Source organism: Cimex lectularius, unplaced genomic scaffold (genome assembly GCF_000648675.2).
Source record: "Cimex lectularius strain Harlan isolate CLEC.00 unplaced genomic scaffold, Clec_2.1 scaffold61, whole genome shotgun sequence".
NCBI lineage: Eukaryota > Metazoa > Arthropoda > Insecta > Hemiptera > Cimicidae > Cimex > Cimex lectularius.
In genome coordinates, this window is record NW_019392650.1 from 1,473,003 (window position 1) to 1,491,971 (window position 18,969).

Sequence of the window (18,969 nt, forward strand, 5' to 3'; positions counted from 1 at the left end):
GTTCGACCGGGCGCCCCGGGGAGAAACGTCCTGTGGGAAAGTCGCAACGGGACAAATATAGAAACATATTTTATTGCCCAAAGGTTGAATTTTTTTCAACTTTACCTTTTAATCGAGGAAAAAAGGTCAGAAATTGCCGAATAGGGGTAAAATTTCCCTTTCCTTAAGGAGGAACAGACCCAACAGTTGTTCTAATGTCACGACTGTGACCTACACATTCTCCTTCGTTCGGCTGTTCTGCTTCGAACTTTCACCTAAAAGCTATAAAGAGCTTGTAATATCTGAAGGCTGATGCCAATTAGGTGTTTAAAAAAAAGCACAACCGTCCTGTTACATGAAAAGGATCTCGTTATCATTATTAGTTTATTTATATAGGAAGTTAATCCTCGTCACGGAAAGTAGCGTTTACAACAAGGCTACTTTTTGCGTGTAAGGATTTCTCGGCATTTACCATATGAATTATTGAGGAAAGTTGAGCCAGTGCGATCGTACAACCGTTCGACGATTCTTAAGCCCGATAATTTCAAGGGCTCGATTAGTCATAAAAGTTTCTGAATTTATCCAAACCTACGAGTGATATTGTAATGCCCAAAGGTTTGTCAATGAGGAGACACCTCGGGGGAAATTCAAGTAATTTACAAAGTTTATAGACTTTATCCGAAAGCCAACATACAACATAGAACGCACTTTTACGTTCAACCCCCTCCAATTTTTCACCCACATTATAACTTGTTCTTCCATAAACCTTTTTGTAGGTTGCCTTTTAAATCGCCTCAATTAGTTTGAAAATGTTGTTTATTCTTGAAATAAATTGAAATTTTATAAACTACCAGTGAAAAATATTTTTTTAAAGTTTATTTGCTAGATCTTGAGATGCGGTCTGGTAATTTTTTTTAAACGGTAAGTTTTGAAAATACATTTTCTTTATCGTGTCAACGTTTCAATCTTTATTGAGATCATCTTGTGGGCTTGGGATTTATAAATATTGTTTAAATTAAACAAATACATGTAGGACATGAAAAAAGTGAATTTATACAATGTTTTATATAATTTATACAAACACTTTGAGTGAGTACAAATACTTTGAGTCTAAAATTTCTAGCATTGTATAAATTCACTTTTTTCACATTCTACATGTATTTGTATAATTTAAACATTAACATTTAATATTTAATAACTAATTATTAAAGTTTGTTCATACCCAATAATACAGATTGCTTCATTTCAATATCGATTTACTAGTTAATGAATGTAAAGCAAGACTTGTTTTTTAACTAACCTGTATTTGATTGTGACTTGTGAAAGGCTGGAAGGAATAAGTATAAAAACAACGAGAACTTCTATTCTAAAAATCATTTTGAACTAATTTTGCATCTTGTGTTGTGTCAAATTGGTTGGGAATCTTAACAAATAATGTCTTTAGAACATGGTAAAAATAATTTTAAAAAATGTCAAGTCCTCTGGGAGAGAATAAATTTACTAGATTAAGTTGCTTCATTTCACTATCAACTTAATACATAATCAATCTTAAGCACGATTTTTAAAATTAGTTTGGACTTGAAAGTAATAGGAAGGTTGAAATGGTCAAATGGAAAATAGCAAACCCAGCGGGAATTAGTTCATTGCAACATTCGACTGGATGATTTCCCAATCAGATCCCGACGAAGCAAATCCCATTCGCGAGTGCAATTTGCAGAAGGTGAATCGATTTGTAAAAAATTAAATAAAGTTCATCCAATCGTGAGAATTCTTAGCATGCGAGATGACAAATTTTGAAAATATGGTCCTAGAAAACTTTTTCCACGTATGTTAATTAAAAAATCAGGAATTGATTCTAAAGTACCTAAACTTCAGATAAGTCCACTACTTCAATCTCACACAAATTAATGTGCGTGTACATCCTATTTTTTATAGTTACGGTCGTTTCTGATCATTTTGGTTCAAAACAAGACAGACCAAAATAACCAAAATATAGGTCCATCACCTAGCGTACCACAAGAGGGCATCTAATAATAACCTGTTGTTGTGTTTACTCAGCTTTTAAATTTAAGGGGTAAAAGTTACAACAATTTTATTAAGGAGTGTTATTTGTTTTGTTTTTTTAGATTTAAAGCATATCAGTATTACCACAAAATCGTTTAATTAACACTAAAAAAACGTTAATTGGTAGCTAATTAACAAAACTCACACACAATATATGTTCACGTATTTTCAATGTATGCACCGCGGTTATTTTCCTGTTTTATCACACCTGCTCACACAAGACATGGTTTATGTAATGACGCGACAGAAAGAGGCTTTTCTTGCAAAAACACATTTGAAAAATCTACCGAAGGACATCTTGTCTTTGAACTAACAAACTAATAATCCTGTATGTTTAGTCGGTTCAGCCTACAAAAGCAGTTCGAAATGAAATTCTATCTTAATGCATGGGTAGGTTCAAGAATTCTGCACAACTACATGAACTATATTCAATAGTGGTTCCATGGAATTCTTAAAATAACTTTAAGTAGCATTAAAAAGGTAGCCAATTATTTATCTGATAGAAGATCGCAAGTTTCCACATAATCTTTGGCTTATTGTCCACATTGGAAAAATTGAAAACACTACAATTTTCGAAATAAAACCATTTAAACTTTTTTCGATAATTATTCTAAATGTAATATACTCGTCCTTGCTAACAAAGAACATTTATTCAAAATTGCCCAATTCGTCGTAGTGACAAAGCAGTTGCTTATCAAAAAGCTAAGAATTATGGAAAGAAGTTAAAAACAAATATAAAAGAATAAGGAAAAATCAGAAATCTTTTGCATTTACCAAGGATGGAAAATCGAAATAATAATGGGCCATTCCGTTATGTCTCAAAGTAATAAAAATAATTGTAGCAAAGTAATAAGTAAATATATTTTCTGTTTATATCCGTGACTATCACCAGAGATGTGATTCAATATTACGAAATAAGTATTAAGTTGTAAAAGTAATAGGACATCTCATCTTATCTATGGGGCGGGTATAATATTGTATTTAATTTCTACCTCGCTCAGAAATGTGGAAAAATCATAAATAATCAATTCGATCTAACAAGTCTATTTTTCAAATGAAAAAACAAAAACAACAGTTGAGTTTCGTAAAGCTGAACATCAGATAATAACAGTTAATAATTATAGAGTGTTAAGTGGCATAGTAGTTTCAAATTATGACTATATAATTATTTTAAAAAATTGAAACTAACACGATGTACTTTCGAATAACTTATTTGTTTTGTTAAATCTATCTTGGGGAGTTTATTTTTACCTTTATTGGACCTGCATGAAAAAGGTTGCTTATATTATTGGAGCGTGTAAGAGATTGTTGTTGGCAAATACGATCTACATACACTGGAATGAGTATCATTTATTACAATGGCTAACACCAAAAATATGATTCAACCTTACTGAGAAAAATGTTAAATTATAGAATCAGAGATTTTATATCTTCGTTAAGAATATTTTCAAAAATACCACTCAATTCCATCACACAAGCAAAAGTGAAAGGCCACAGAAAACCGTTACATTTTATAGAGTTGTACATTAACTGAACTTTCTGCATCAATTTAAATGCTACACTCGTGAAAATAAGCGAGGTTTGGCTCCAATTATACTCCCTAATTACGCAGTGAAGTTAATTATACGAGTGGAAAATTTAATTCGGTCGATAAACAAGTCCAATACAAAATTCTATTGCGTTCATGATAAAATGCCGGGGGCGTCTGCTTGTTAGCAGTGATAAACAGACATCGGCTGTGAGACACTTGCCAGCCTTCCGCCCAAACAAACTTCTGTGCCAAAAAAATTAAATTAAAAGTTTCAGATGAGGGATACTCGGTCGTATATATTCTCGAGTGTTAAAAAAGCCTGGATCTTCACAAACGATAAAGCAAGTCGGGGGGTTTAATGTTTTCTCTTTATTTTGTGTATTCTGTTTTCAAACATTTGGACACTTGGTTAATGAATATATTCGGTACATTTGTGTGATGCTTAGTGACCGTTAGTCAATGATTATTCGGAGATCGTGAGATGCGGTCTGGTGAGACGTAGGTTTTAGAAAAACATTTTCTTTATCGTGCCAACGTTTCGATCTTTATTGAGATCATCTTCAGGGCCCAAAGTGTTTGTTTTCCGTGTAGATGTGTCATTTTTGTGTGTCGTGTGGCACTCTCAACTGTAGGAATGACGTAAATGAGAGATGTTAAATAATGGTTTGTTACATTTGACATTTATTTCGTTGTTTTCCTATCACAGTTTATTTTTCGCATTAACGCAACAAGTAAGATTTCGGGAGAATTTAAATATCGAATGCAACATCGAGTATTTAACTAAATAAAAATGTTAATTTTGTGAGATTTCATATTGAAGTCTGCACCTGTAGTTTGGTTTGACTAGTCTCGCGGCTTTGGTCTTTTGGCACATAAACGTATTCAATGATGAGTTTGTGAGTTCCCGAAAATGAGACATACACAGAAAAGTGCGAATAGACCAACTTGTGAAGGTTATGAAATGAACTAGTCTGATGACAAAACAGATCAGACTGATCGGAAACGACCAAACAACAGATTTATCAAATTGTCAAATTCGGCCAGTACCACCAATTTTGTCTGGAATATTTTCTACTTCGCTTCCCTACATTTTTCTTTATTTTCCAACGTTTCGACCGTGTTATGCCGGAATAAACAAGCGGTTAGTTAACAAAACAAGCTCTCGTTCTCATTTGAAAAGCAATCAGGGGCTATTCTGCCCAGACGCGTAATATCCAGGAGAAGAAAATGGCATCGTTCCACTCGTCTCGGCACAAAACGCTATCCAGTTATTCCTGCAGTGCAATGAACCTTACTGAGACCAGAAGTTCAGATCAGACGATTCTGCCAAAAAGTATTCAATTCCAATTACGATTTCAGATTATGCCTTAAAAATGCGAATGACAAGTGGCGATAAAATGCGCGCAATACGGAAATTAACGGCTCCTTTTAATCGACACTAGTACTGACAGGTAAAGACCTTGCACCTTAAACACACCCTAACATCGTTAGAAGAAAAGTAAAGTTTTAAGACCTTGCTAAACATGCCAAATAAATTGCATTTTAAATACTTTCATGATATTTTTCTCAAGATCTACAGGTGGCATGATTTAATAATGGACTGTTTACTCGCATAAGTCCCTTGACGGATGCTATATTTAGCAAAGCTAAACTTATAAAATGAAAATTGAGGAAGAAAACAGTTAATGGTGGGTTTTATCTCAGGGTAGAATTCTTCCAATGAGTTTCCTTGGATACAGTGATTCGACTATTATGAATCTCCTTTGTGCAAAATGACAACAAGCACGATGGGAATGTGAAAATATTCACAAATTATTAAAATAGAACGTTAAAGCAACTTTTCAAGCCGTTGTTTACTTTCACCTGGTCCATCTCGAGAGATGACATTCTGATGATCAAAGGAAAACCCTGCAACCGTTACGTGTCTTATGAAGAATGATGAAGATTACAAACGAAGAAATATCACTTGCGAAATTCGAATTGCGATACTGACCACCTGTGCCATCTGATAATATCACCCGAAGGCAAAAATGTACAGAACTGAGACTCCGAGATAAAACTCTACTATATTAAATATAAAGTTTATAGTTACCATATTTATCTTTATGAACAACAAAAGTAAAAATAACGTCAAGCTTTTATCATTGAAGTATCCACACAGATCACGCACAATTCATCCACAAGAACCGGACTGAGACTGGGCGAAACGCGATTGCTGAAGTCCCCTCAGGTGGGAACGATAGTACGGACGTGGCCAGCAGGTGGAGCCAGTCGACAAGCATCGTAAATCTTCTGGCAATCTCTGCTCATTCGTGTCACAGAAAATGGGCAGAAAACACGAGATTATTTTCGGAAATCTTGAACGACCAGATCGAGTTACCAGCACGCTAGCCCACTTCAAACGCGAGGAGGGTTAAGTCTCAGATAAGCCAGAATTTGACTTAAAAATGATCAAAAAACTTATGACTTTTGAAACCAAAACGGGATTCAGCAAAAATATGCCTGACATACATCAAATATGTAGATTGGTCGTACGATACATAGAAACAGCGAAGATAGGCGGACCACAATCCTAGGACCCCCAAGCTAAAGGTCATCACCTCGTAAACCTCAAAAAGTAATCTCACAATACGTAACTGCTAAATGATTCTCTTTCAGCTGGTTACCTTCGTGTGATACAAGTATATTTTATCTTAATAGTTTTCTTCCTGTACACCTACTTCTTGATTTCTGGCAAAATAAAACATTTGCTGAATCTTTCCTTTGCTGAAAATAAGGCTGCTCTTCCGATATTATTCCAACAGATGTGTCAATTTGCTGTAGTGAATAAAAAATTTCCCTCAACTCATTTCAATTTTAAATCCGTTATCCATTTAAGTGAAACATCCTCAAATTGTGCTAACTGTTTAACGCAGTATAATTGTTCAGCAAACAACAGACGTGTTATTCCTTTGTAGAGTTCTTACGTGAAAAACGAGTGAAAAAACTGTTATCACTCCATTCAGTTTTTTGTTTGCTCAAAACGCCCCCAAGGCTAAAATAAACACGATTGTAAATTCAGTAGTTAAAAATATTTTTTAAGCGAACCAAATAATAACGAAGTTATGGCACAAAATGTAAAAATAAATAAATTCGTTTTTTGTTATTATTTTCCAATAGTGGCCTGTTGGGGCAATAGCCTCATTCTATAGTCGGAATCATAGAATGGTATGATTTATGAAAACAGATTACGAATAAGAAGTCGATAGCGTGCAAACTGTAACATTGTTAGCAGTTCACGACGGTTTTGTTTTCTCATGCAGTTATGGGTCATTTTGGAGTCCCATTCTGGCCTACCACAAGGACAGTTCCGTGAGTACAACATAGGATCACAATGACAGATTAAGACAGAAATTAACTTAGCACCACTTTGACGATAGTGCACAACGAGGTGACGATAACCGGGTGGCTCTCCTTCTGAAGAATGGAAATTTCTGTAGGTTTGTTAGCTCTACGCACATCCATCTGTACACTATCAACAAAACTCAACTTCAAATAAAACTTTAGTTTTACATTGTTTCAGCTGCAGTCCAAATACCAAGGGTTATCAAAACTGTGCCGTCAATTTTTTTTTATTTTCTGACGCACATCCACAGCAAAGCAGGAGTTTTATAAAAATATGTGACCGTATGATGGAACCTAATCCCACAAATCCGGAATGATTCGGTGAATCTGTCCTTGTATTTTAAAACAGTAAGGCCAACTTCTGACATTTCTTTCCTTGAAGCAGAAAAATAGGCAAATGCTTGCGCTTTTGTTATTCCGTATATCATTCATAAAAGTTGGGCAATTGAAGAATAATTCCTTTAACTCTAAATTAATTTGTGGTTCTGGGAGTGAAATAAGGACAGATAGATTTTCTAAGATGACAATACAACCAGAAATCGTACATGCGAACTTCACAAATGATTTCATTGTTATGATTTACAATCATGTATTAAAACCTATATGCATAATTGGTAACAACTCTGGGGTGATCCAAAAAGAAGTAGCATTATCATAATAAACACAACGGTTTCAAAATAAATTTCTTCAAAATATAACAAATGCTCTTTGATATGTGCTTAATGGTGACAAACACCTGAACATCCCGCACGACGACACTGAATCACACGGTATTCTTACAACAAGCGGCTTTAAAGCTTACGAACAACGGAAGCCTGTAGCTTGCTACACTGCCAGCACGTTGAAAGACTACTGAAGAGGACCAAGCGTTTGAATTAGTTTTTTAAATGCTAGAAGATCGATCACCTTGTTAAACGAAGCCAATAATGAGTGGGTAAAAGAGTATTTATTAGTACTATATTTATTAGCAAGTGTAAAATTGACAAATGGTAGAATTTTGACCAGTTTTAATAAAGATAATGTATTTAAAAAATTCGACGGATAGATTTCAGTCGGGATTCTCATTGCCTTATCAATCTGGAAAATTTTGGCAAAGCTATGCAAGTTCCTTGGTCCGCAACTATGCCCATGGGGGGTTTGCCTTCCATCGAAGCAAGGTCCAACAATCGAACGGAAAAAGTTTCAATTACTGTCCGGTGCTTCGCTTTGCCTTAGGAAGGCAATTACAAACATCCCAGATTCTTTCTATAAGACCACAAGGCGTTAATTGCTCGAATTTTTTTTAAACTTCAAAAATGTCTGACAATTCCCAACTTGATTCTCTTAAGGATCTGCCTGTTTTTGATGAAGGCAAGGGCCTAGTTTCCTCTGAAGAAATATTTCCTACCGAGCTTAAAAATTATTCTGGATCTCCGGGTACGTCCTCCCTTTCATTCGTTATTTTCCCATCCTCCGTATTATTTTATGCTTATATAGTAAGCATCGAAAGGCAAAATAGAAAGCTAGTTTTAATTTTTCCCAAATTTATTGTTATTTAGATTTAAATTTTAGTTGAAATTCAATTTTAGTAAATAACAGCAAGCAAAACGTAAGGAAATTTAAGCTGAAAAAGACCAGAAGGCCAGTTTTACATATTTATCAATAAATTATTGCTTCCAAGTGTTAGGAGCATTTAATTAAGTGAATATGTTGAAATTGTAATTAATCCAACTTTTCTTAATAGAACAGCAATCTTTAATCATTTTAATCATGTATAATATTAAAAAATTAATTTATAAATTATTTGTTCTAGGAAACACGAAACGTTTTCGGCCCTCGTATAGCAGACAAAAGAGATTGGACTTCTCGTTGATATTTCTAGGCGTGCACTTGTAGGAAAATCAATAATCTACGGTCTGAGGTGGAAGTAAATTCAGCCAAGTGAGAATTATTTCATATTATAAGTTTTCATATTAGAAGTTCATAATATATTTTAAATAGGTGTACAATTTTTGGCAACGACTTTTATACAAAGAACAATGGTCCGTTAAACCTTGAGGCAAGAAATTTCACTTAATAACATCATTAAGGAGCTTTAACAACAACAAAAAAGACCATACCCCTACTGAAATAATAGATAACAATAATTTAATTTGATTAATAGCCCAGAATTATTGAAAATATGTATAATTAGCGTTAAGAACTTAAATTTATGCTATTGTACATAGCCTTATACATACTTACATGGCCTAAAAATCTGGAAAACACTCACCTGAAACAAAGAAAAGTTAATATTATCAAGAAATAATAAGCGTAACAATATCAGATTAGGATTAATTCATGAAGTAAGATTATTTATTACAAAAAAAGTTATTCATGTTCATTTATTAGGAGAAAAATATGTCATTAATTTTACTAAATACAACTACCTAATATCTAGTAATTTAATAGTTAATTTATTAACGGTTTTAAGGATAGTTGCTAAACAGTTTTAGCAATCTATATCAGATATGCTATGTACAATATTTCCATTTTTTCCCATTACGGCTCTTCCGTCCGTACATTCTTTAATCGTTATTTGTCGACTTTCTATATTGTTTCGCTATTTACAAGAAAGGCTACTGCTGTTTGCTCCTTTGTATAGAGTTCATACCCTGGGTTGATAATAGGAAAAAGCCAAAGGATTTGAGTGAACAGTGTAAGCCTTCCGAGGAACCTTTGCAATCGAAATTGGACGACTTCATTTTGAAAAGGCTTATAAAGGCCTTTAACAACTAGAACTAGAAGGCTACGTATATTAAAGCTAGGGCTTAGATAAGGATAGAGAGAAAAACTGGTTGAAAAGGCGGTACGAGATGCTAAATCTTCTCGACTAGCTGAACTTACTCTTCACTTACTTTCTAAACAATATATTTTTGTTTATAAGAGAGGGGGTAAATTTTACACTCTAATGCAATACTTGAAGTGTAGTTTCAGAGTGTGAAGAAAAATAATATCCAACCTCAGTTTCGAAAAGTAATATGTACAGAGGTGTGGCAGAAGGTAGGGAAATCACTTTTTCTACAAAGGAATAGTCAATGCTCTCAAGTATCTCGTAAGCCTCGAAACCCCGAACTTAAGCATCACAGCAAGATGTAGAGCGACATATTAATTGAAACACCTTATAGGCAAAAGTCTTAGCTCTAAACTGTAGGTTTTCTTTTTCTTTTCGCTAAACAAGACGTTATTGCTTATAATAGTGCTTAAAACAAGATTTTTTTCAAAAAGAAAAACATGTTATACAGATTCAGCCTACACAGGAGAAAACAATTTCAAAATATTCCACCCAAAAAACAATGACCAGGAATTTTTTTCATTCCCATGAATGATTTATCCGCCAAGGTCGGCGACAACTACACGAAAATATCCTTTTGGATTGACAGAAATCACAGAATTGCCATTATCTCCCACTGGACCGGGTATGCAAGAAAAAACTCTGATGTACCATATGTAATCAAGGGGAGGTCCAGCCTAGGTGTGTCCATAGAGAATTACAACTCTTTCAATCAATTAAGTCATTCCCTATTTGGCGAAACCCACGCGGGACTTATGAACAAATAATTTATCCGCACCAAACCGAGCCCTGGCAGGATGAGAAATAACACGGAAATAATATCTGAAATCCGCAATAAACAACTGCATCAACATTAACTGCACACACTATTTAAATTTATTTAAAGCCACTTACTTAATATGCACATCGAATAAACTCCTAACTTCAATTAATTTCATGTACTTTTTTAATTCAAGCGAGTGCGAAATAGTTTAATTTAATTAAATTCACTCGAATGAAGATGAAGAACACTGGGCTCAATATAAAAATTTTCGAACTGCACAAGATAATATTTTTCATCTACTTTATTCTACAGTCGAGCTACGTACGCAAAAACCGATTTCTAATACTAGAGATATCAAACCACTTTCTTCATATTTTCACACATGGACTATGCCGGGATTCGAACCCAGGGCCTAACGTTAGAGTGGCAATGCGAGTGGGAAGCCCCAACCGTTCGCCCACCGCGTTCTCCTCGTTATGTTATTGGGTTGTCCGGAAAAACTGCAGATTTGATGTTTTCTTTCAATTACTCCTCTATATAATAAACTGTTTACGTTAGATGGATTATTCTTTTGTACGACTGACAACACTTTTGTTCCTCTTACAAACAAAAATGTTTATTGACCTCTGTAGCATCCCTTTACTTGAGAGTAATTCAGTCTTTACTACGATGTCAACGCATGATTTTCGCGTAATTTCATTTTACGAGTTTAAACCAAGTCGGAACGGTGCCCAAAAGGCCAGAAACATTAATGAAGTCTGGGGCGATGGCAGTGTGAGTGAGAGCACCGTTCAGAGATGGTTTAAAAATTTCGAGAGGGAAACTTTAGCCTTGAAGATAAAATCGTGGAAGGATTTCTTCCCTAGATGATGATGTTCGCGAGCTTCGGTCGAAAAAAAATCCGTTCGAGAACTTGTAGAAAATCATGTTAGCAAATCGGCGTCGCTGACCCATCTTAAGGTGGCCATTCACGATCGCTCCAAATGGAACCGCGCTGAGCCGTAAGTTCTATTTGGAGTGCCTGAAATTTGAGGGGACACCGCTCCACAGCCAGTCGCTCCGATCGTCATTTGGTGAATTACTTCTTCAAAATGGATGACGATCTCTTCTGCTACGGTGCTGTTTGTTTATATATAAAAAAAACCGAAGAGGAAATGGATAAAGAAGTGGCTCCTGAACAGAAGCCTTAATACCCACATCAATTTGATGAAAGATCTTTCCCTTGAACCCGCTGATTGGAGGAACTATCTAAGGATGGATGAAACGTGTTATTTATATTTACTTCAGCTTGTAGCCCCTCTTGATTAGAAAACAAAAGACAATCAGGAGAGAAATCAACACTCCAGATGAAAGGTTGGCAGCCACATTACGCTACGTTACAGGGATGAACTACGATGTTCTCATCTCTAAGTTCTCTACTACGATTTCTGCTCAACGCTAAGGGGTTATCAATACCGCATCACTCATTTCATGTGTATCCTTTGTTTTGAAAGGTCGACCAACTGGTCGAGAGCCGAATTTCTTTTATTTCTATCGTGGTAATCATTGTCTACCACTTTCCATAAACACGGTAAACTTTTGTACAATTCAATCACCTCAACAATAAAATCTCGATTGGATGTGATTGTCAATAAAGAATAAACGTTTTTTACTTTTTGTACGACGGAGATGTTTGCTCAATGACAGAAAGACAGAGACTGCGTCGAAAAAAAAAGTTTCACGCGCCATGCCGTCGTCGCGCCGAAGATGTTTGGAGTGGCGGTTGTTGGAGTTTGGACCGGTCGAATATTCGGCGCAGCCCGGCACGCCAATTCAGTTTTGCCATTGACGGTTTTTGGAACGGCGTCGCTCCGTTTGGACTGCTAGGCTCCATTGCTCAATCGTGAATGGCCACCTTTAAGGCAACTGGAAAGGTGAAAAAGCTGGAAGTTTTTTTTGTTGTTAGTGGGTCCCGCAGACAGTCCACAGCCCATAGCCCGACCCCGCCGAGACCGAACTCCGCGAGCGCCGACCGGAAAGGACGCCCAAGCCTCTTCTCTGCATAAGGTCCTTCTACCCTTCTTTTACTTTGTCACAGATTGTTCCAGATGGATGCGGATAAAAAACCATCTACACGGCACCTAGGGCCCATGGAAAAGTCCGCATCCATCCCACAATCCGGGGCCAAACTCGCCCGAGAGGCCAAAAGCGTCAACCCAGCAGCCCACCGCCCGCCCAGCGAGGCACGGCCCAGCCGCCGCCTGAGCACGTTGTCCACTTGATCCAATATTACTATTCTTTCCTTCTTTATTAAAATTTGTTTAAATATCTGTCATTTTTTTGGATAAATGTAAAAATGGGATCCAGGTTTGCAATGTTCTTAATATACCTTAAAATTATGTTAACTGAGGTGGGTAGTGGCACTTTATTTTTCACCAGTATTTTGTAAATATCTTCTCTTCCTTGAAGTTTTAGTGGGCAGGCCAAAAGAACATGATTAGCATCTGCCCCTGTAGAATTGTCATATGAACATTTGCAACGAAGTTGAGTTCGTTAAACGATAGAGCATTTTTAAAAAAATCGTTATGAATTTTACGCACCATTTGTTTGCCGAAACATAATCGAGCCTTTTTTGGATAGAATAGTTACTCGTGCAAGTGGATTCTCTACGAATCAGCAGACGTTCTAGGCAGTAGCTCGACAGAGGAGAAGAACAGTACCTCGTTTTCCAAAGCCCCCCCCCCCCAACTCCTCAAAAAAAGGTGATGGTTATTCTTTGGTGGGCTTCATTTGAGCTGATTTACTACGCTTCCTGAATCTTGGCAATACCATCAACGCCGAATTGTATTGATCTCAAAGTAAAGCAATGAACCAGAAATTGGAATTATTGAAGCCATCTTTGATAAATCGGAAAAGGCCGATTCTGTTACACGACAACGCTCGGCCCCATGTCTCACAAGTGACAAAACGAAATCTGTTGGATCTTGGCTATGATGTTCCTCCTCTCTTTCCCTATTCTCCCGACCTCTCGCCTATCGACTACCATTTTTTCACACGCCTGGACAACGTAAAAAATTTATTGATCAAACTTCATTAGAAAATGTTGTACAGAACTTCTCAGAAATAAAGACTCAAAATTCTATTCAGAGTGTATAGAGAAGTTGCCAACACGTTGGGAATTTAAAAAAATCATTTATTTAATTTTTTTCTTTTATAACTATAAATGTGCATTATTTTCCGGACAACCCAATAATTTTGTCGCAAACCAAACTAAACGAGATCAAAAATTCATGAATTTTAATAATAATAATAATGTTTTATTGAACTTAAGTAAAAATGACAATTGTGATTTCAAAGCATTTAAGGATGTCTTGGATCCCTCTGCCAGACTAATTTAATTTAATAAAAATTATTCAATTATGATGGGTTGAACGAAAATTCGACCAAAAAAATTTAATGATAGTATAAGTTTACCTAATATTTTATTATTTGGTTCTGCTCTTGATAACGCATTAACGGCAAAACTGGGTAAAAAAAAATTGTTAGTTAAATGTTAATCTGATTTTTTAATTTTGTTTAGATTAAATAAATATGTTGTAATTAATATAACAATAAAAACATATATGTAGTTTGAAATAAACACCAAAATACGAGTGTCCGGTTATTATTTAATTATGTTTAATAACTCAAGATATAAAAGAAGCTTAACCCCCATTCCAAATGTACTCGTTTCGTTTTAAATTTAAAACTTCATGAAACAATACAGGTGTTATCAAATTATGCTGGTCTGCAAGTCAGTGAACTTTTGTATGTCGTTCCTAATTTAACCACTCTGATGTATCTACACGTAAAGTTCTCTTAAGTCTGGACTTTATTGCGAAGGCGTCGTCATTTTGAGACAAAATCGTCCTGGTTATAATGCATTTTATGTCATTTTCGAAGCCATTAGTTGGAGGAGGGGTTCAAGTAGGTGATTTTTGGCTTATGAAAAGCCTGAAAATTATTCAGGTACTTAAGGAATACACCTATTTGGGGATAACGTTATTCTCCCTATCTAGTCTTTCAAAAGCCCTCTTTTTTTAAAAGACAGCCCTACGTTGTTAACGTGAAAGGGATGCCCAACTTTCAACAAACAATATCAGCCAATTCACTCTAAATTAATTTTACTTATATCAGAGTATCCAGTTGGGGAGTTTTTGTTTTCTTCTGACATATCGGCGGATAAGTGCGTAGTCTGAGGCCGGCGGTGGGCACAAATCGTCGTTCCAGTATCTCAGGGCTACAGGCATTCTTAAGTGTATAGTTGTCTTTTGTTGTGTTTATATTGCTTTATTGGTATGGATGTAATTCAATAGCGAAAGGAAGGGTTTTTTTTACCCAGCCCCGAGAAATAAATATAGAGTACTCTGGGGTGAATGTGTGACAACTGGAGAGTAAAATGTAAGGTTTTAACGAGAATGGAGAGGCTTTGAACACGCCCCAAATATTCTGGAGAAGTGAATATAACCGGACTTTTATGTTTGTATCGGGTGGTGATTATATACACATATTGTATGTTTTTTGAAATTTTACATGTTAGTGGACAACCTGAGGTGCAAACGTGAGCTAGCTAGCATTTTAGGATATGGACGTAGTACGCATATAAAAGCAGAGAGTCAGAAATCAGATCGGGACGCTCAAATGGCTACAGTTTAAAACAAAATTCGTGAAAGTCCAGAAAAAGAAGAAAAACACGCAGAGGGCCGGCGACTATCTCAGCTGTTTGTCGGCTCATAACCTCTAACATTATAAGGTGAGTCATATAAAAAATGACCATTTTTCTATCTAATTTAAAGATAATTTTATTTTGACACAATTTTTTTTTTAATTTTCGAAGTATTGTGTTTTATGGTTTGTTGCCATCTCGAGGCCAGATGTTGGATTCCTTCACAATACCATTCTTTGGGTTTTGAACGGAAGAATTCTGCAACTCCATTCTGAACCTCATCCTGAGAATTAAAAGGTTTCCATTGTAGATAATGAGTCATGAACCGGAACAGATTGGCAGTCGGAAAGGTGCAAAGTCTGGACAGTAATCAGGGCTCGAAGCCCAATTCCATCCAATTCTGTAATTTTTGTTTCATGCAAGTATGTGATGGGGGCTATCTTGTCGAAATAAAACGCGATTTCTATTTACTAATCCTGAGTAACGCTGGATCAAACCATCATACATTTTTTGTAACTGCTCACAAGAAAGTTTTGAATCTATGGTTCGACCATCAAGAATGAACTCATAATGAATTATGCCTTCCAATTTTAATTCCAAAATACAGAGAGCATTGCCTTTTTGTCTAACTAGCCTTGTTTAGCGACTTGTAGAGCTGGCTGATTGCAGTCTAGCTAATGTTTCTTGGTTTTGGGGTTATATCCACTTGTCATCACAAGTAAATATTCTTTTGATGAACCCAAGGTCATTTGGGTTTTTCAAAAGATGTGGACAAATTTCTACTCAGCGTCGAGCCTGCTCAAAAGGACAACTCATGAAGAACCACTCTTAATGAGCGATTACAGCCCATGCTTTATAATGGATTGGAAAACACCAAGCTGTCTTGTCAATTACAGAGTACTTTTCGTCAGGTCTGTCTCAACACAGTCCCACAGAGCTTTCTCATCGAATGATGATTTTTATCCAGAAGCCAAACAGGTTGTTTCGGTGGCGGAAACATTCGTTTCCAATAATGGTGTAATATTACCAAACTTTCAAATTTAACCGACATGTTGCTTAACCACATGACAAAAATGAAGGCAACGAGATAATTTTTTTACACATTCATTTAGTATAGTCTACATACTAAAACGGTATCAAGTATAATTGGATTTGAAAAGCAAATAAAGTCTATAGGAAAGAAAATGAAATCTGTCATTTTTTATGAATCTCTATTATATACATTTTTCAGAGTTTTCCTTTAAAAAACTGTTTAAGTTTTTCGTCTTTCAGCTCTGTTGTACTTCAAGACCCAATCGAGCCAATCTGGTCTATAACTACATTACTATGCTTCTGCTGCTGGTGTAGCATAAGATGAGACGACAGAATGTAATCAACATTGAGTCAAAGTAGCACAAATGTGCCGAATTTTCGTGTATACAATATTGATACATGGAAAGGGCCTATTTAAAGCCTACATACCTAAATCGTTAACTATTGGATGTCGGTGACAGTGTCAAACCTTTTACATATTACATAGCCAATTAATAACGAACGTGGCGAATACGAGTAGGACCCCCTGACCACTAGGCCATCGACGACCTTCTATGACGGGTAGTAATAAGTGAATACTTAGCAATATCCTTTATACCGGGAAGTAACATTGACTTGTATTAAAAAATAAAAAATAAGTAATTAGAGGTCTGGAGAATAATTAACCTAAAGTTTGGTCGTTTCTAAACATTGTGGTCTGCCTATAAGAAAAGAAAGATCAAAATGATAGGAAACAGCTTAATTAAATAGTGATGCAATTGTGATAGGGGATAAACGTTGGTTATTCAAAGATATAACAGGTATGTTAAACCGTAATTCCACCCCCTTCAAGAATGTTGATGTTCCCTTGTCTTTATAAATCATATGTAATAAGTTGTAATATTTACTCAATTTTTTGACCACAATTGTACACAACATGTACAACGTAATTACACGAAGAGTTTAAAACAGACGAAGAAAAATATTTCGTATGTTAAATGATCGTACTACATATATGTATAATATCCAATTTACCTTGATGCCTCATTTACATACATAGCTATACCGAGCTTAAACCACCTTTTTTTTAAAATAAGTTTTACCTGGTGTTGTTTAGTCGATTGTCAACAAGCGTTCAATTCTTAGTGATCAGTATTATAACGACCGAGTTTTTCTTTCCGTAATTAAACAGCACCCCGGCCTACTTTCAGTGAGAAACAAGGCCTTACATAATCAGTATTAAGGCAACCGAAAAGGCAATTGTAGTTCACACAATGGAAGAGGGTCATTAATTTAAAACTCATTTCGATGAAATGGGTCCTTTCAATAGATAAGCCTAGCACCTAATTCCAAGGCGCTAGTTAAACCGACTTGCACTCAGTAGACGCAAAAACAGCATCCTCAATCAAGAGAAATGTGCAAATAAGAAAGAAAAAAATGCCTCCGGTATGATTAGACTGTGTTAGTTAGAGTAGAAGTTTTCTGTATATAAAACTATTAATTACGTTCAACCCATGCATTCTGTAATATTAGAAACTTAAAAGAAATCCTTCCTCCTTCTCCTAAAAATTAATTATTTGTGCTGTGCATGTTTATCACTTTTACTAAGCGTTTCTAACGTTTACTGAAAACCATCAAAGTCAATTATATCAAACATTAAACGTGCATTTTGTACAAAACACCAATTGTGTAATGATTCTTCGCGGGTTAAAAGGGGTAAAAACGCCTCCAACCAGCAATCAACCAACTTCTATAACTGGAATATGAAAGTTGAAACTAATCGTAATTATTAAGGCACAAAGAGCTAGAAACTCTACAGATGAGGAGTACAATTTATTGGATATAAAATTCTACCAATTTGTTTCTATCTTTTCTAAAATACATAGTTATAAGTAGAAATACGCTTAAGAGAAGTTGATGATTTTATCACCGAGCCGTCACAGTGGTTAATACACACTTTCATAAAGTGATAACTCTATTTTGGAAGTTGCATTTAAAATAAATTCCAAACTATAATTGTGGATAGTTTTATTATGTTACTATTTTTGAAGAAGTTTTTTTATATTACTTAATTTTGAGGCCGAATCATCGTAATAAAATGGTACCTCGTGTAATAATTTCGTTTCCTTTTCAAAAGTTGTATTGTCTTTAGAACAGGACGTTCAAAATTGTAAGTTTAATGATATTACAAAATAAATCTAGGCGTGTTCGACAGGTTATCATGTTTCTATTGTTTCCAAATGAATTTCGGGTTTCTTTTGTAATCCGAGTGTGGTAACTGATGTTTTAACTTTATGATGATGACACTGATCAAAGATTTAGCCCATGATTTACTGAAGTAACGGTTCCCAGGAAGAGATCGAGAATATCAAGAGATCAATTTATTTTAATCTATCGAAATAAGATGTTCTAAGTTGCCTGAGATTGTGGGCTTAATAATTTCAAACTATTGCCTTTAGAATCAAGGGTGAGTTGATTACATTATATATTATTAATTAATTACATTGACTGTCCAGCACCAATGTAGATGGTTGGTTACCACATTCCTGACAATATAACTAGGAGTAAAGCATATCTTCCGGTGCCCTTTCACAGTACAATCTATCGTCAAAAAATAACATTTTGCAACTTGTTGTACGTAGTGCATTCATTTTACGCATCTATAAATTTTCACAAAATCCCTAATTGTAAAACGTTAAAGAACAAAATGATCAGGTGCTAACTTATTCACTCGATATATT

At 35.4% G+C, this 18,969-nt stretch overlaps 1 protein-coding gene across 6 annotated transcripts in view; it reads right to left on the minus strand.

Annotated features, from left to right (window-relative positions):
* LOC106672673 (mitogen-activated protein kinase-binding protein 1) overlaps positions 1-18,969 on the minus strand; it is a 174,836-nt gene that overhangs the window by 128,682 nt on the left and 27,185 nt on the right. The window contains exon 1 of one of the 6 annotated variants that reach the window (XM_014404273.2): positions 5,667-5,777. The exons of the other annotated variants lie outside the window; for them this stretch is intronic. The gene's annotated coding sequence lies outside the window, so the exon portion shown is untranslated. Of the gene's footprint in view, positions 1-5,666; positions 5,778-18,969 lie in introns of those variants that run through there. 6 annotated transcript variants of the gene reach the window in all.